We start from the raw sequence: 13,677 nt of genomic DNA on the forward strand, positions 1-13,677 counted from the left end.
CGGAGCAGGTTGGGGTCCCAAAGCTGGACTGCCGTGGGAAGGAGGAAACTGAGGAGGATGTGCCAGCCAATAAGCACCCCCGCCTTGGACCTGGAGTGCCTCTTCCCCGCTGCACGGGCCCACCGTCTCCAGCTCCCTGCTGCCCCTCCCACACAGAAACCAAGCCTAGTGCACTCAAAGGATGGTGGAGCCTCTGGGCTGGAAGAGCTTTGAAAATTCCCTTGGGCGCTCCGTCTCCTGGTGGTGGGGTTCCCACCTCCAGCCTCCCTCCTCACGGTCGCCCCACCTAAGGATGACAGCACCTCAGCAGAGCGGTGTTGCAGGAGTTGGGATCTGCCAGGGCATGGCGGGTGGGCGGTAAAGGGGAAGGGGGAAGAAGTCCTGAGACACAAGCCTTGGGTGTTTCTTAGGGCACATTCCACCCTGACAACCCAGGAACAGGACTTTCCCTCAGGCTCTGGTTGCCAAGTAACCAGAGTTGGGCTTGAAGACATGCTGCCGCCTTGTGGCCATTTCCCGTAACAACAACTTTAAAATTGGTGCGGAGTGGCATTTAATCTTCACAAGGCCTGTGGGGCTGTAAATGACACCCGCCCTCAAGAAATGCCCTGGGGCAAATCATCAGAAAATAATTCAAAACTGGGCCGATTTTCAAGAAGGTAATTTCGAGAGGTAAATTTTACTCTGTATATCAAAAAAAAAAAGCACATGAAAAGGTACTCAACATCTTTCATTATTAAAGAAATGCAAATCAAAACTACAACGGGGTATCACCTCACAACCGTCAGAGTGGCCAAGCTCAAAAAAAAAAAAATCTCCAAAGAATAAATGCCGGAGAGTCCTTGGGGAAAACGGAATCATGCTCTGCTGTTGGTGGGGATGTAAACTGGTGCAGCCACTATGGAGAAGAGTATGGAGGTTCCTTAAAAAAGTAAACATCGTGTTACCATGTGACCCAGCAATCCCACTCCCGGGCTTAGCTCCAAAGACAATCCTAATTTGAAATGACACGGGCACCCCTGTTTTTCAGGGCAGCGCTGCTGACGACAGCCAAGACATAGAATCAAACGTAATGTTCATCCACAGGAAAATGAAGAATATGTAGCACACATATACGATGGAATACTACGCAGCCATAAAAAGGAACGAACTGATGCCATCTGCTGCAGCAATGATGGACACAGATCATACTCAGTGAAGTGACTCAGAGAGAGAAAGACAAAAACCATTAGATATCACTTACAGGTGGAATCTGTAAGTTCAGACGCATGAACTAATTTACAAAACAGAAACAGACTCACAGACTTAGAAAACAAACTTATGATTATCAACAAGGAAAGTGACAGAAAAGTGATAAACTAGGAGGCTGACATTAAGAGATACACACTAGAATATATCAAACACATAACCAACCAGAACCTACTGAAGGGCACAGGGAACTCTACTGAACACAGTCTTATAACTTACATGGGAAAAGGACCCAAAGTACAATACATATAAGACTGCATATAACTGAATCAAGTTCCTGTACATCTAAGATAAATGCAACACTGGACATCAACATCACTACAATATAAAATATAAATTAAATTGTAAGAAAAATAGAAAAGAAAAAGAAGAGTGGGGCGTGGAGAAATGCTGCCGCCTTGTGGCCGTTTTCCATAACAACAACTTTGAAACCTGTGCTGATGGGCACTGAATATTCACAAGGCCAAAGGGGTTGGAAAGAAAAAAAAACACCTGCCCTCAAGAAACATCTGGGGGTAGGTCTTCGAAAAAGAATTAAAACCAGGGCAGGGCTTCCCTGGTGGGGCAGTGGTTGAGAGTCCACTCGCCGATGCAGGGGACGCGGGATAGAGCCCTGGTCTGGCAAGATCCCACATGCCACAGAGCAACAAAGCCCGTGCGCCACAACTACTGAGCCCACGCTCTAGAGCCTGTGCTCTGCAACAAGAGAAACCATCGCAATGAGAAACCCAAGCAGCACAACGAAGAGTAGCCCCCACTCGCCACAACTAGAGAAAGCCCGCATGCAGTCATGAAGACACAATGCAGCAAAAAATAAAACTGAGTAGAATAAACATTTTAAAAATTAAAACGAGAATGAAAGTAGAATACTCTCTAACACCATACACAAAAATAAACTCCAACCAGATGAAAGATCTACACCTAAGGACGGATACTCTAAATCACATGAGGAAAATATAGGGAGAACACGCTCTGACATAAATCTCAGCAAGTTCTTTTCCGATCCATCTCTTAGAGTAATGAACAAGAAAACAAAAATAAACAAATGGGACCTAATGCAACTTAAAGCGTTTGCACAGCAAAGGAAACCCGAAACAAAACAAAAAGACAACCCTCAGAACGGGAACAAATATTTGCAAACGAAGACGCCCACAAGGAATTAATCTCCAAAACATACAAACAGCTCCTGCAGATCAATATCAAAAGAACAAAAAAAAAACAATCAAAAATAAGCACAAGATCTAAATGGACGTCTCTCCAAAGAAGACATACTGATGGCCATTAAGCACATGAAAAGATGCTCAGCATCACTACTTATGAGAGACATGCAAATCAAAACGACAATGAGGTATCACCTCTCACAGGTCATCATCAAAAAATCTGCAACAAGAAATGCTGGAGAGGCTGTGGAGCAAAGGGAACCCCCCTACACTGTCAGTGGGAATGCAAATCGATACATCCACTATGGAGAACAGTACGGAGGTTCCTTAAGAAATGAAACATAGAACTACCATGTGACCCAGCAGTCTCACCCTCGGGGGAAGGTCTCGAGGGAACCAAAATTTTAAAAGACACGTGAACGCCAACGAGCATGGCAGCACTCTGCACGATAGCCAAGACATGCAAGCAAACTAAGCATATGAGGACAGGTGCACGGATAAAGAAGATAGGGTCTGGGAACACAGTGGAATATTACTCAGCCATGAATAAACATGAAATCATGGCATTTCCAGCCACGGGAAAGCAGGTAGAGATGATCATACAAAGTGAAGTAAGTGAGACAGGGAAACACAAATATCATATGATATCACTTACACGTGGAATCTAAAAATGGATACAAATGAACTTCTTTACAAAACAGAAACAGCCTCACAGGCTTAGAAAGGAAACTTAGGGTTAGGAAAAGGGAAGCGTGGGGGGGCAGGGAGAAATTAGCAGGTTGAGATTAACACATGCACACTACTATTTATAAAATAATCAAAATAATCAATGAGAACCCAGGGTGTAGCACAAGGAATCCTACTCAACACTCCAATAACCTACTTGGGAAGAGAACTGGAAAAAGAATATGTACACATCTACATATAAGTGAATCACGTTGCTGTCCAGCTAGGAAAAAAAAAAACCCCAAAACAACCCAGCAACATGGGAGATCACCTACACTCCAATAAAAAATTAAAAAAAGAAAAGAAAAGAAATTCCCCATCCATCTCCTCAGGCCTCTGTGACCCAGGCTGCTGTCACATCCCTGGAGCCGGAGCAGGTTGGGGTCCCAAAGCTGGACTGCCGTGGGAAGGAGGAAACTGAGGAGGATGTGCCAGCCAATAAGCACCCCCGCCTTGGACCTGGAGTGCCTCTTCCCCGCTGCACGGGCCCACCGTCTCCAGCTCCCTGCTGCCCCTCCCACACAGAAACCAAGCCTAGTGCACTCAAAGGATGGTGGAGCCTCTGGGCTGGAAGAGCTTTGAAAATTCCCTTGGGCGCTCCGTCTCCTGGTGGTGGGGTTCCCACCTCCAGCCTCCCTCCTCACGGTCGCCCCACCTAAGGATGACAGCACCTCAGCAGAGCGGTGTTGCAGGAGTTGGGATCTGCCAGGGCATGGCGGGTGGGCGGTAAAGGGGAAGGGGGAAGAAGTCCTGAGACACAAGCCTTGGGTGTTTCCTAGGGCACATTCCACCCTGAAAACCCAGGAACAGGACTTTCCCTCAGGCTCTGGTTGCCAAGTAACCAGAGTTGGGCTTGAAGACATGCTGCCGCCTTGTGGCCATTTCCCGTAACAACAACTTTAAAATTGGTGCGGAGTGGCATTTAATCTTCACAAGGCCTGTGGGGCTGTAAATGACACCTGCCCTCAAGAAATGCCCTGGGGCAAATCATCAGAAAATAATTCAAAACTGGGCCGATTGTCAAGAAGGTAATTTCGAGAGGTAAATTTTACTCTGTATATCAAAAAAAAAAGCACATGAAAAGGTACTCAACATCTTTCATTATTAAAGAAATGCAAATCAAAACTACAACGGGGTATCACCTCACAACCGTCAGAGTGGCCAAGCTCAAAAAAAAAAAAATCTCCAAAGAATAAATGCCGGAGAGTCCTTGGGGAAAACGGAATCATGCTCTGCTGTTGGTGGGGATGTAAACTGGTGCAGCCACTATGGAGAAGAGTATGGAGGTTCCTTAAAAAAGTAAACATCGTGTTACCATGTGACCCAGCAATCCCACTCCCGGGCTTAGCTCCAAAGACAATCCTAATTTGAAATGACACGGGCACCCCTGTTTTTCAGGGCAGCGCTGCTGACGACAGCCAAGACATAGAATCAAACGTAATGTTCATCCACAGGAAAATGAAGAATATGTAGCACACATATACGATGGAATACTACGCAGCCATAAAAAGGAACGAACTGATGCCATCTGCTGCAGCAATGATGGACACAGATCATACTCAGTGAAGTGACTCAGAGAGAGAAAGACAAAAACCATTAGATATCACTTACAGGTGGAATCTGTAAGTTCAGACGCATGAACTAATTTACAAAACAGAAACAGACTCACAGACTTAGAAAACAAACTTATGATTATCAACAAGGAAAGTGACAGAAAAGTGATAAACTAGGAGGCTGACATTAAGAGATACACACTAGAATATATCAAACACATAACCAACCAGAACCTACTGAAGGGCACAGGGAACTCTACTGAACACAGTCTTATAACTTACATGGGAAAAGGACCCAAAGTACAATACATATAAGACTGCATATAACTGAATCAAGTTCCTGTACATCTAAGATAAATGCAACACTGGACATCAACATCACTACAATATAAAATATAAATTAAATTGTAAGAAAAATAGAAAAGAAAAAGAAGAGTGGGGCGTGGAGAAATGCTGCCGCCTTGTGGCCGTTTTCCATAACAACAACTTTGAAACCTGTGCTGATGGGCACTGAATATTCACAAGGCCAAAGGGGTTGGAAAGAAAAAAAAACACCTGCCCTCAAGAAACATCTGGGGGTAGGTCTTCGAAAAAGAATTAAAACCAGGGCAGGGCTTCCCTGGTGGGGCAGTGGTTGAGAGTCCACTCGCCGATGCAGGGGACGCGGGATAGAGCCCTGGTCTGGCAAGATCCCACATGCCACAGAGCAACAAAGCCCGTGCGCCACAACTACTGAGCCCACGCTCTAGAGCCTGTGCTCTGCAACAAGAGAAACCATCGCAATGAGAAACCCAAGCAGCACAACGAAGAGTAGCCCCCACTCGCCACAACTAGAGAAAGCCCGCATGCAGTCATGAAGACACAATGCAGCAAAAAATAAAACTGAGTAGAATAAACATATTAAAAATTAAAACGAGAATGAAAGTAGAATACTCTCTAACACCATACACAAAAATAAACTCCAACCAGATGAAAGATCTACACCTAAGGACGGATACTCTAAATCACATGAGGAAAATATAGGGAGAACACGCTCTGACATAAATCTCAGCAAGTTCTTTTCCGATCCATCTCTTAGAGTAATGAACAAGAAAACAAAAATAAACAAATGGGACCTAATGCAACTTACAGCGTTTGCACAGCAAAGGAAACCCGAAACAAAACAAAAAGACAACCCTCAGAACGGGAACAAATATTTGCAAACGAAGACGCCCACAAGGAATTAATCTCCAAAACATACAAACAGCTCCTGCAGATCAATATCAAAAGAACAAAAAAAAACAATCAAAAATAAGCACAAGATCTAAATGGACGTCTCTCCAAAGAAGACATAGTGATGGCCATTAAGCACATGAAAAGATGCTCAGCATCACTAATTATGAGAGACATGCAAATCAAAACGACAATGAGGCACCTCTCACAGGTCATCATCAAAAAATCTGCAACAAGAAATGCTGGAGAGGCTGTGGAGCAAAGGGAACCCCCCTACACTGTCAGTGGGAATGCAAATCGATACATCCACTATGGAGAACAGTACGGAGGTTCCTTAAGAAATGAAACATAGAACTACCATGTGACCCAGCAGTCTCACCCTCGGGGGAAGGTCTCGAGGGAACCAAAATTTTAAAAGACACGTGAACGCCAACGAGCATGGCAGCACTCTGCACGATAGCCAAGACATGCAAGCAAACTAAGCATATGAGGACAGGTGCACGGATAAAGAAGATAGGGTCTGGGAACACAGTGGAATATTACTCAGCCATGAATAAACATGAAATCATGGCATTTCCAGCCACGGGAAAGCAGGTAGAGATGATCATACAAAGTGAAGTAAGTGAGACAGGGAAACACAAATATCATATGATATCACTTACACGTGGAATCTAAAAATGGATACAAATGAACTTCTTTACAAAACAGAAACAGCCTCACAGGCTTAGAAAGGAAACTTAGGGTTAGGAAAAGGGAAGCGTGGGGGGGGCAGGGAGAAATTAGCAGGTTGAGATTAACACATGCACACTACTATTTATAAAATAATCAATGAGAACCCAGGGTGTAGCACAAGGAATCCTACTCAACACTCCAATAACCTACTTGGGAAGAGAACTGGAAAAAGAATATGTACACATCTACATATAAGTGAATCACGTTGCTGTCCAGCTAGGAAAAAAAAAAACCCCAAAACAACCCAGCAACATGGGAGATCACCTACACTCCAATAAAAAATAAAAATTAAAAAAAGAAAAGAAAAGAAATTCCCCATCCATCTCCTCAGGCCTCTGTGACCCAGGCTGCTGTCACATCCCTGGAGCCGGAGCAGGTTGGGGTCCCAAAGCTGGACTGCCGTGGGAAGGAGGAAACTGAGGAGGATGTGCCAGCCAATAAGCACCCCCGCCTTGGACCTGGAGTGCCTCTTCCCCGCTGCACGGGCCCACCGTCTCCAGCTCCCTGCTGCCCCTCCCACACAGAAACCAAGCCTAGTGCACTCAAAGGATGGTGGAGCCTCTGGGCTGGAAGAGCTTTGAAAATTCCCTTGGGCGCTCCGTCTCCTGGTGGTGGGGTTCCCACCTCCAGCCTCCCTCCTCACGGTCGCCCCACCTAAGGATGACAGCACCTCAGCAGAGCGGTGTTGCAGGAGTTGGGATCTGCCAGGGCATGGCGGGTGGGCGGTAAAGGGGAAGGGGGAAGAAGTCCTGAGACACAAGCCTTGGGTGTTTCTTAGGGCACATTCCACCCTGACAACCCAGGAACAGGACTTTCCCTCAGGCTCTGGTTGCCAAGTAACCAGAGTTGGGCTTGAAGACATGCTGCCGCCTTGTGGCCATTTCCCGTAACAACAACTTTAAAATTGGTGCGGAGTGGCATTTAATCTTCACAAGGCCTGTGGGGCTGTAAATGACACCTGCCCTCAAGAAATGCCCTGGGGCAAATCATCAGAAAATAATTCAAAACTGGGCCGATTTTCAAGAAGGTAATTTCGAGAGGTAAATTTTACTCTGTATATCAAAAAAAAAAAAGCACATGAAAAGGTACTCAACATCTTTCATTATTAAAGAAATGCAAATCAAAACTACAACGGGGTATCACCTCACAACCGTCAGAGTGGCCAAGCTCAAAAAAAAAAAAATCTCCAAAGAATAAATGCCGGAGAGTCCTTGGGGAAAACGGAATCATGCTCTGCTGTTGGTGGGGATGTAAACTGGTGCAGCCACTATGGAGAAGAGTATGGAGGTTCCTTAAAAAAGTAAACATCGTGTTACCATGTGACCCAGCAATCCCACTCCCGGGCTTAGCTCCAAAGACAATCCTAATTTGAAATGACACGGGCACCCCTGTTTTTCAGGGCAGCGCTGCTGACGACAGCCAAGACATAGAATCAAACGTAATGTTCATCCACAGGAAAATGAAGAATATGTAGCACACATATACGATGGAATACTACGCAGCCATAAAAAGGAACGAACTGATGCCATCTGCTGCAGCAATGATGGACACAGATCATACTCAGTGAAGTGACTCAGAGAGAGAAAGACAAAAACCATTAGATATCACTTACAGGTGGAATCTGTAAGTTCAGACGCATGAACTAATTTACAAAACAGAAACAGACTCACAGACTTAGAAAACAAACTTATGATTATCAACAAGGAAAGTGACAGAAAAGTGATAAACTAGGAGGCTGACATTAAGAGATACACACTAGAATATATCAAACACATAACCAACCAGAACCTACTGAAGGGCACAGGGAACTCTACTGAACACAGTCTTATAACTTACATGGGAAAAGGACCCAAAGTACAATACATATAAGACTGCATATAACTGAATCAAGTTCCTGTACATCTAAGATAAATGCAACACTGGACATCAACATCACTACAATATAAAATATAAATTAAATTGTAAGAAAAATAGAAAAGAAAAAGAAGAGTGGGGCGTGGAGAAATGCTGCCGCCTTGTGGCCGTTTTCCATAACAACAACTTTGAAACCTGTGCTGATGGGCACTGAATATTCACAAGGCCAAAGGGGTTGGAAAGAAAAAAAAACACCTGCCCTCAAGAAACATCTGGGGGTAGGTCTTCGAAAAAGAATTAAAACCAGGGCAGGGCTTCCCTGGTGGGGCAGTGGTTGAGAGTCCACTCGCCGATGCAGGGGACGCGGGATAGAGCCCTGGTCTGGCAAGATCCCACATGCCACAGAGCAACTAAGCCCGTGCGCCACAACTACTGAGCCCACGCTCTAGAGCCTGTGCTCTGCAACAAGAGAAACCATCGCAATGAGAAACCCAAGCAGCACAACGAAGAGTAGCCCCCACTCGCCACAACTAGAGAAAGCCCGCATGCAGTCATGAAGACACAACGCAGCAAAAAATAAAACTGAGTAGAATAAACATTTTAAAAATTAAAACGAGAATGAAAGTAGAATACTCTCTAACACCATACACAAAAATAAACTCCAACCAGATGAAAGATCTACACCTAAGGACGGATACTCTAAATCACATGAGGAAAATATAGGGAGAACACGCTCTGACATAAATCTCAGCAAGTTCTTTTCCGATCCATCTCTTAGAGTAATGAACAAGAAAACAAAAATAAACAAATGGGACCTAATGCAACTTAAAGCGTTTGCACAGCAAAGGAAACCCGAAACAAAACAAAAAGACAACCCTCAGAACGGGAACAAATATTTGCAAACGAAGACGCCCACAAGGAATTAATCTCCAAAACATACAAACAGCTCCTGCAGATCAATATCAAAAGAACAAAAAAAAAACAATCAAAAATAAGCACAAGATCTAAATGGACGTCTCTCCAAAGAAGACATACTGATGGCCATTAAGCACATGAAAAGATGCTCAGCATCACTACTTATGAGAGACATGCAAATCAAAACGACAATGAGGTATCACCTCTCACAGGTCATCATCAAAAAATCTGCAACAAGAAATGCTGGAGAGGCTGTGGAGCAAAGGGAACCCCCCTACACTGTCAGTGGGAATGCAAATCGATACATCCACTATGGAGAACAGTACGGAGGTTCCTTAAGAAATGAAACATAGAACTACCATGTGACCCAGCAGTCTCACCCTCGGGGGAAGGTCTCGAGGGAACCAAAATTTTAAAAGACACGTGAACGCCAACGAGCATGGCAGCACTCTGCACGATAGCCAAGACATGCAAGCAAACTAAGCATATGAGGACAGGTGCACGGATAAAGAAGATAGGGTCTGGGAACACAGTGGAATATTACTCAGCCATGAATAAACATGAAATCATGGCATTTCCAGCCACGGGAAAGCAGGTAGAGATGATCATACAAAGTGAAGTAAGTGAGACAGGGAAACACAAATATCATATGATATCACTTACACGTGGAATCTAAAAATGGATACAAATGAACTTCTTTACAAAACAGAAACAGCCTCACAGGCTTAGAAAGGAAACTTAGGGTTAGGAAAAGGGAAGCGTGGGGGGGGCAGGGAGAAATTAGCAGGTTGAGATTAACACATGCACACTACTATTTATAAAATAATCAATGAGAACCCAGGGTGTAGCACAAGGAATCCTACTCAACACTCCAATAACCTACTTGGGAAGAGAACTGGAAAAAGAATATGTACACATCTACATATAAGTGAATCACGTTGCTGTCCAGCTAGGAAAAAAAAAAACCCCAAAACAACCCAGCAACATGGGAGATCACCTACACTCCAATAAAAAATAAAAATTAAAAAAAGAAAAGAAAAGAAATTCCCCATCCATCTCCTCAGGCCTCTGTGACCCAGGCTGCTGTCACATCCCTGGAGCCGGAGCAGGTTGGGGTCCCAAAGCTGGACTGCCGTGGGAAGGAGGAAACTGAGGAGGATGTGCCAGCCAATAAGCACCCCCGCCTTGGACCTGGAGTGCCTCTTCCCCGCTGCACGGGCCCACCGTCTCCAGCTCCCTGCTGCCCCTCCCACACAGAAACCAAGCCTAGTGCACTCAAAGGATGGTGGAGCCTCTGGGCTGGAAGAGCTTTGAAAATTCCCTTGGGCGCTCCGTCTCCTGGTGGTGGGGTTCCCACCTCCAGCCTCCCTCCTCACGGTCGCCCCACCTAAGGATGACAGCACCTCAGCAGAGCGGTGTTGCAGGAGTTGGGATCTGCCAGGGCATGGCGGGTGGGCGGTAAAGGGGAAGGGGGAAGAAGTCCTGAGACACAAGCCTTGGGTGTTTCTTAGGGCACATTCCACCCTGACAACCCAGGAACAGGACTTTCCCTCAGGCTCTGGTTGCCAAGTAACCAGAGTTGGGCTTGAAGACATGCTGCCGCCTTGTGGCCATTTCCCGTAACAACAACTTTAAAATTGGTGCGGAGTGGCATTTAATCTTCACAAGGCCTGTGGGGCTGTAAATGACACCTGCCCTCAAGAAATGCCCTGGGGCAAATCATCAGAAAATAATTCAAAACTGGGCCGATTTTCAAGAAGGTAATTTCGAGAGGTAAATTTTACTCTGTATATCAAAAAAAAAAAAGCACATGAAAAGGTACTCAACATCTTTCATTATTAAAGAAATGCAAATCAAAACTACAACGGGGTATCACCTCACAACCGTCAGAGTGGCCAAGCTCAAAAAAAAAAAAATCTCCAAAGAATAAATGCCGGAGAGTCCTTGGGGAAAACGGAATCATGCTCTGCTGTTGGTGGGGATGTAAACTGGTGCAGCCACTATGGAGAAGAGTATGGAGGTTCCTTAAAAAAGTAAACATCGTGTTACCATGTGACCCAGCAATCCCACTCCCGGGCTTAGCTCCAAAGACAATCCTAATTTGAAATGACACGGGCACCCCTGTTTTTCAGGGCAGCGCTGCTGACGACAGCCAAGACATAGAATCAAACGTAATGTTCATCCACAGGAAAATGAAGAATATGTAGCACACATATACGATGGAATACTACGCAGCCATAAAAAGGAACGAACTGATGCCATCTGCTGCAGCAATGATGGACACAGATCATACTCAGTGAAGTGACTCAGAGAGAGAAAGACAAAAACCATTAGATATCACTTACAGGTGGAATCTGTAAGTTCAGACGCATGAACTAATTTACAAAACAGAAACAGACTCACAGACTTAGAAAACAAACTTATGATTATCAACAAGGAAAGTGACAGAAAAGTGATAAACTAGGAGGCTGACATTAAGAGATACACACTAGAATATATCAAACACATAACCAACCAGAACCTACTGAAGGGCACAGGGAACTCTACTGAACACAGTCTTATAACTTACATGGGAAAAGGACCCAAAGTACAATACATATAAGACTGCATATAACTGAATCAAGTTCCTGTACATCTAAGATAAATGCAACACTGGACATCAACATCACTACAATATAAAATATAAATTAAATTGTAAGAAAAATAGAAAAGAAAAAGAAGAGTGGGGCGTGGAGAAATGCTGCCGCCTTGTGGCCGTTTTCCATAACAACAACTTTGAAACCTGTGCTGATGGGCACTGAATATTCACAAGGCCAAAGGGGTTGGAAAGAAAAAAAAACACCTGCCCTCAAGAAACATCTGGGGGTAGGTCTTCGAAAAAGAATTAAAACCAGGGCAGGGCTTCCCTGGTGGGGCAGTGGTTGAGAGTCCACTCGCCGATGCAGGGGACGCGGGATAGAGCCCTGGTCTGGCAAGATCCCACATGCCACAGAGCAACTAAGCCCGTGCGCCACAACTACTGAGCCCACGCTCTAGAGCCTGTGCTCTGCAACAAGAGAAACCATCGCAATGAGAAACCCAAGCAGCACAACGAAGAGTAGCCCCCACTCGCCACAACTAGAGAAAGCCCGCATGCAGTCATGAAGACACAACGCAGCAAAAAATAAAACTGAGTAGAATAAACATTTTAAAAATTAAAACGAGAATGAAAGTAGAATACTCTCTAACACCATACACAAAAATAAACTCCAACCAGATGAAAGATCTACACCTAAGGACGGATACTCTAAATCACATGAGGAAAATATAGGGAGAACACGCTCTGACATAAATCTCAGCAAGTTCTTTTCCGATCCATCTCTTAGAGTAATGAACAAGAAAACAAAAATAAACAAATGGGACCTAATGCAACTTAAAGCGTTTGCACAGCAAAGGAAACCCGAAACAAAACAAAAAGACAACCCTCAGAACGGGAACAAATATTTGCAAACGAAGACGCCCACAAGGAATTAATCTCCAAAACATACAAACAGCTCCTGCAGATCAATATCAAAAGAACAAAAAAAAAACAATCAAAAATAAGCACAAGATCTAAATGGACGTCTCTCCAAAGAAGACATAGTGATGGCCATTAAGCACATGAAAAGATGCTCAGCATCACTACTTATGAGAGACATGCAAATCAAAACGACAATGAGGTATCACCTCTCACAGGTCATCATCAAAAAATCTGCAACAAGAAATGCTGGAGAGGCTGTGGAGCAAAGGGAACCCCCCTACACTGTCAGTGGGAATGCAAATCGATACATCCACTATGGAGAACAGTACGGAGGTTCCTTAAGAAATGAAACATAGAACTACCATGTGACCCAGCAGTCTCACCCTCGGGGGAAGGTCTCGAGGGAACCAAAATTTTAAAAGACACGTGAACGCCAACGAGCATGGCAGCACTCTGCACGATAGCCAAGACATGCAAGCAAACTAAGCATATGAGGACAGGTGCACGGATAAAGAAGATAGGGTCTGGGAACACAGTGGAATATTACTCAGCCATGAATAAACATGAAATCATGGCATTTCCAGCCACGGGAAAGCAGGTAGAGATGATCATACAAAGTGAAGTAAGTGAGACAGGGAAACACAAATATCATATGATATCACTTACACGTGGAATCTAAAAATGGATACAAATGAACTTCTTTACAAAACAGAAACAGCCTCACAGGCTTAGAAAGGAAACTTAGGGTTAGGAAAAGGGAAGCGTGGGGGGGGCAGGG

The sequence above is a fragment of the Delphinus delphis genome, chromosome 8 (assembly GCF_949987515.2).
Source record: "Delphinus delphis chromosome 8, mDelDel1.2, whole genome shotgun sequence".
Taxonomy (NCBI): Eukaryota; Metazoa; Chordata; class Mammalia; order Artiodactyla; family Delphinidae; genus Delphinus; species Delphinus delphis.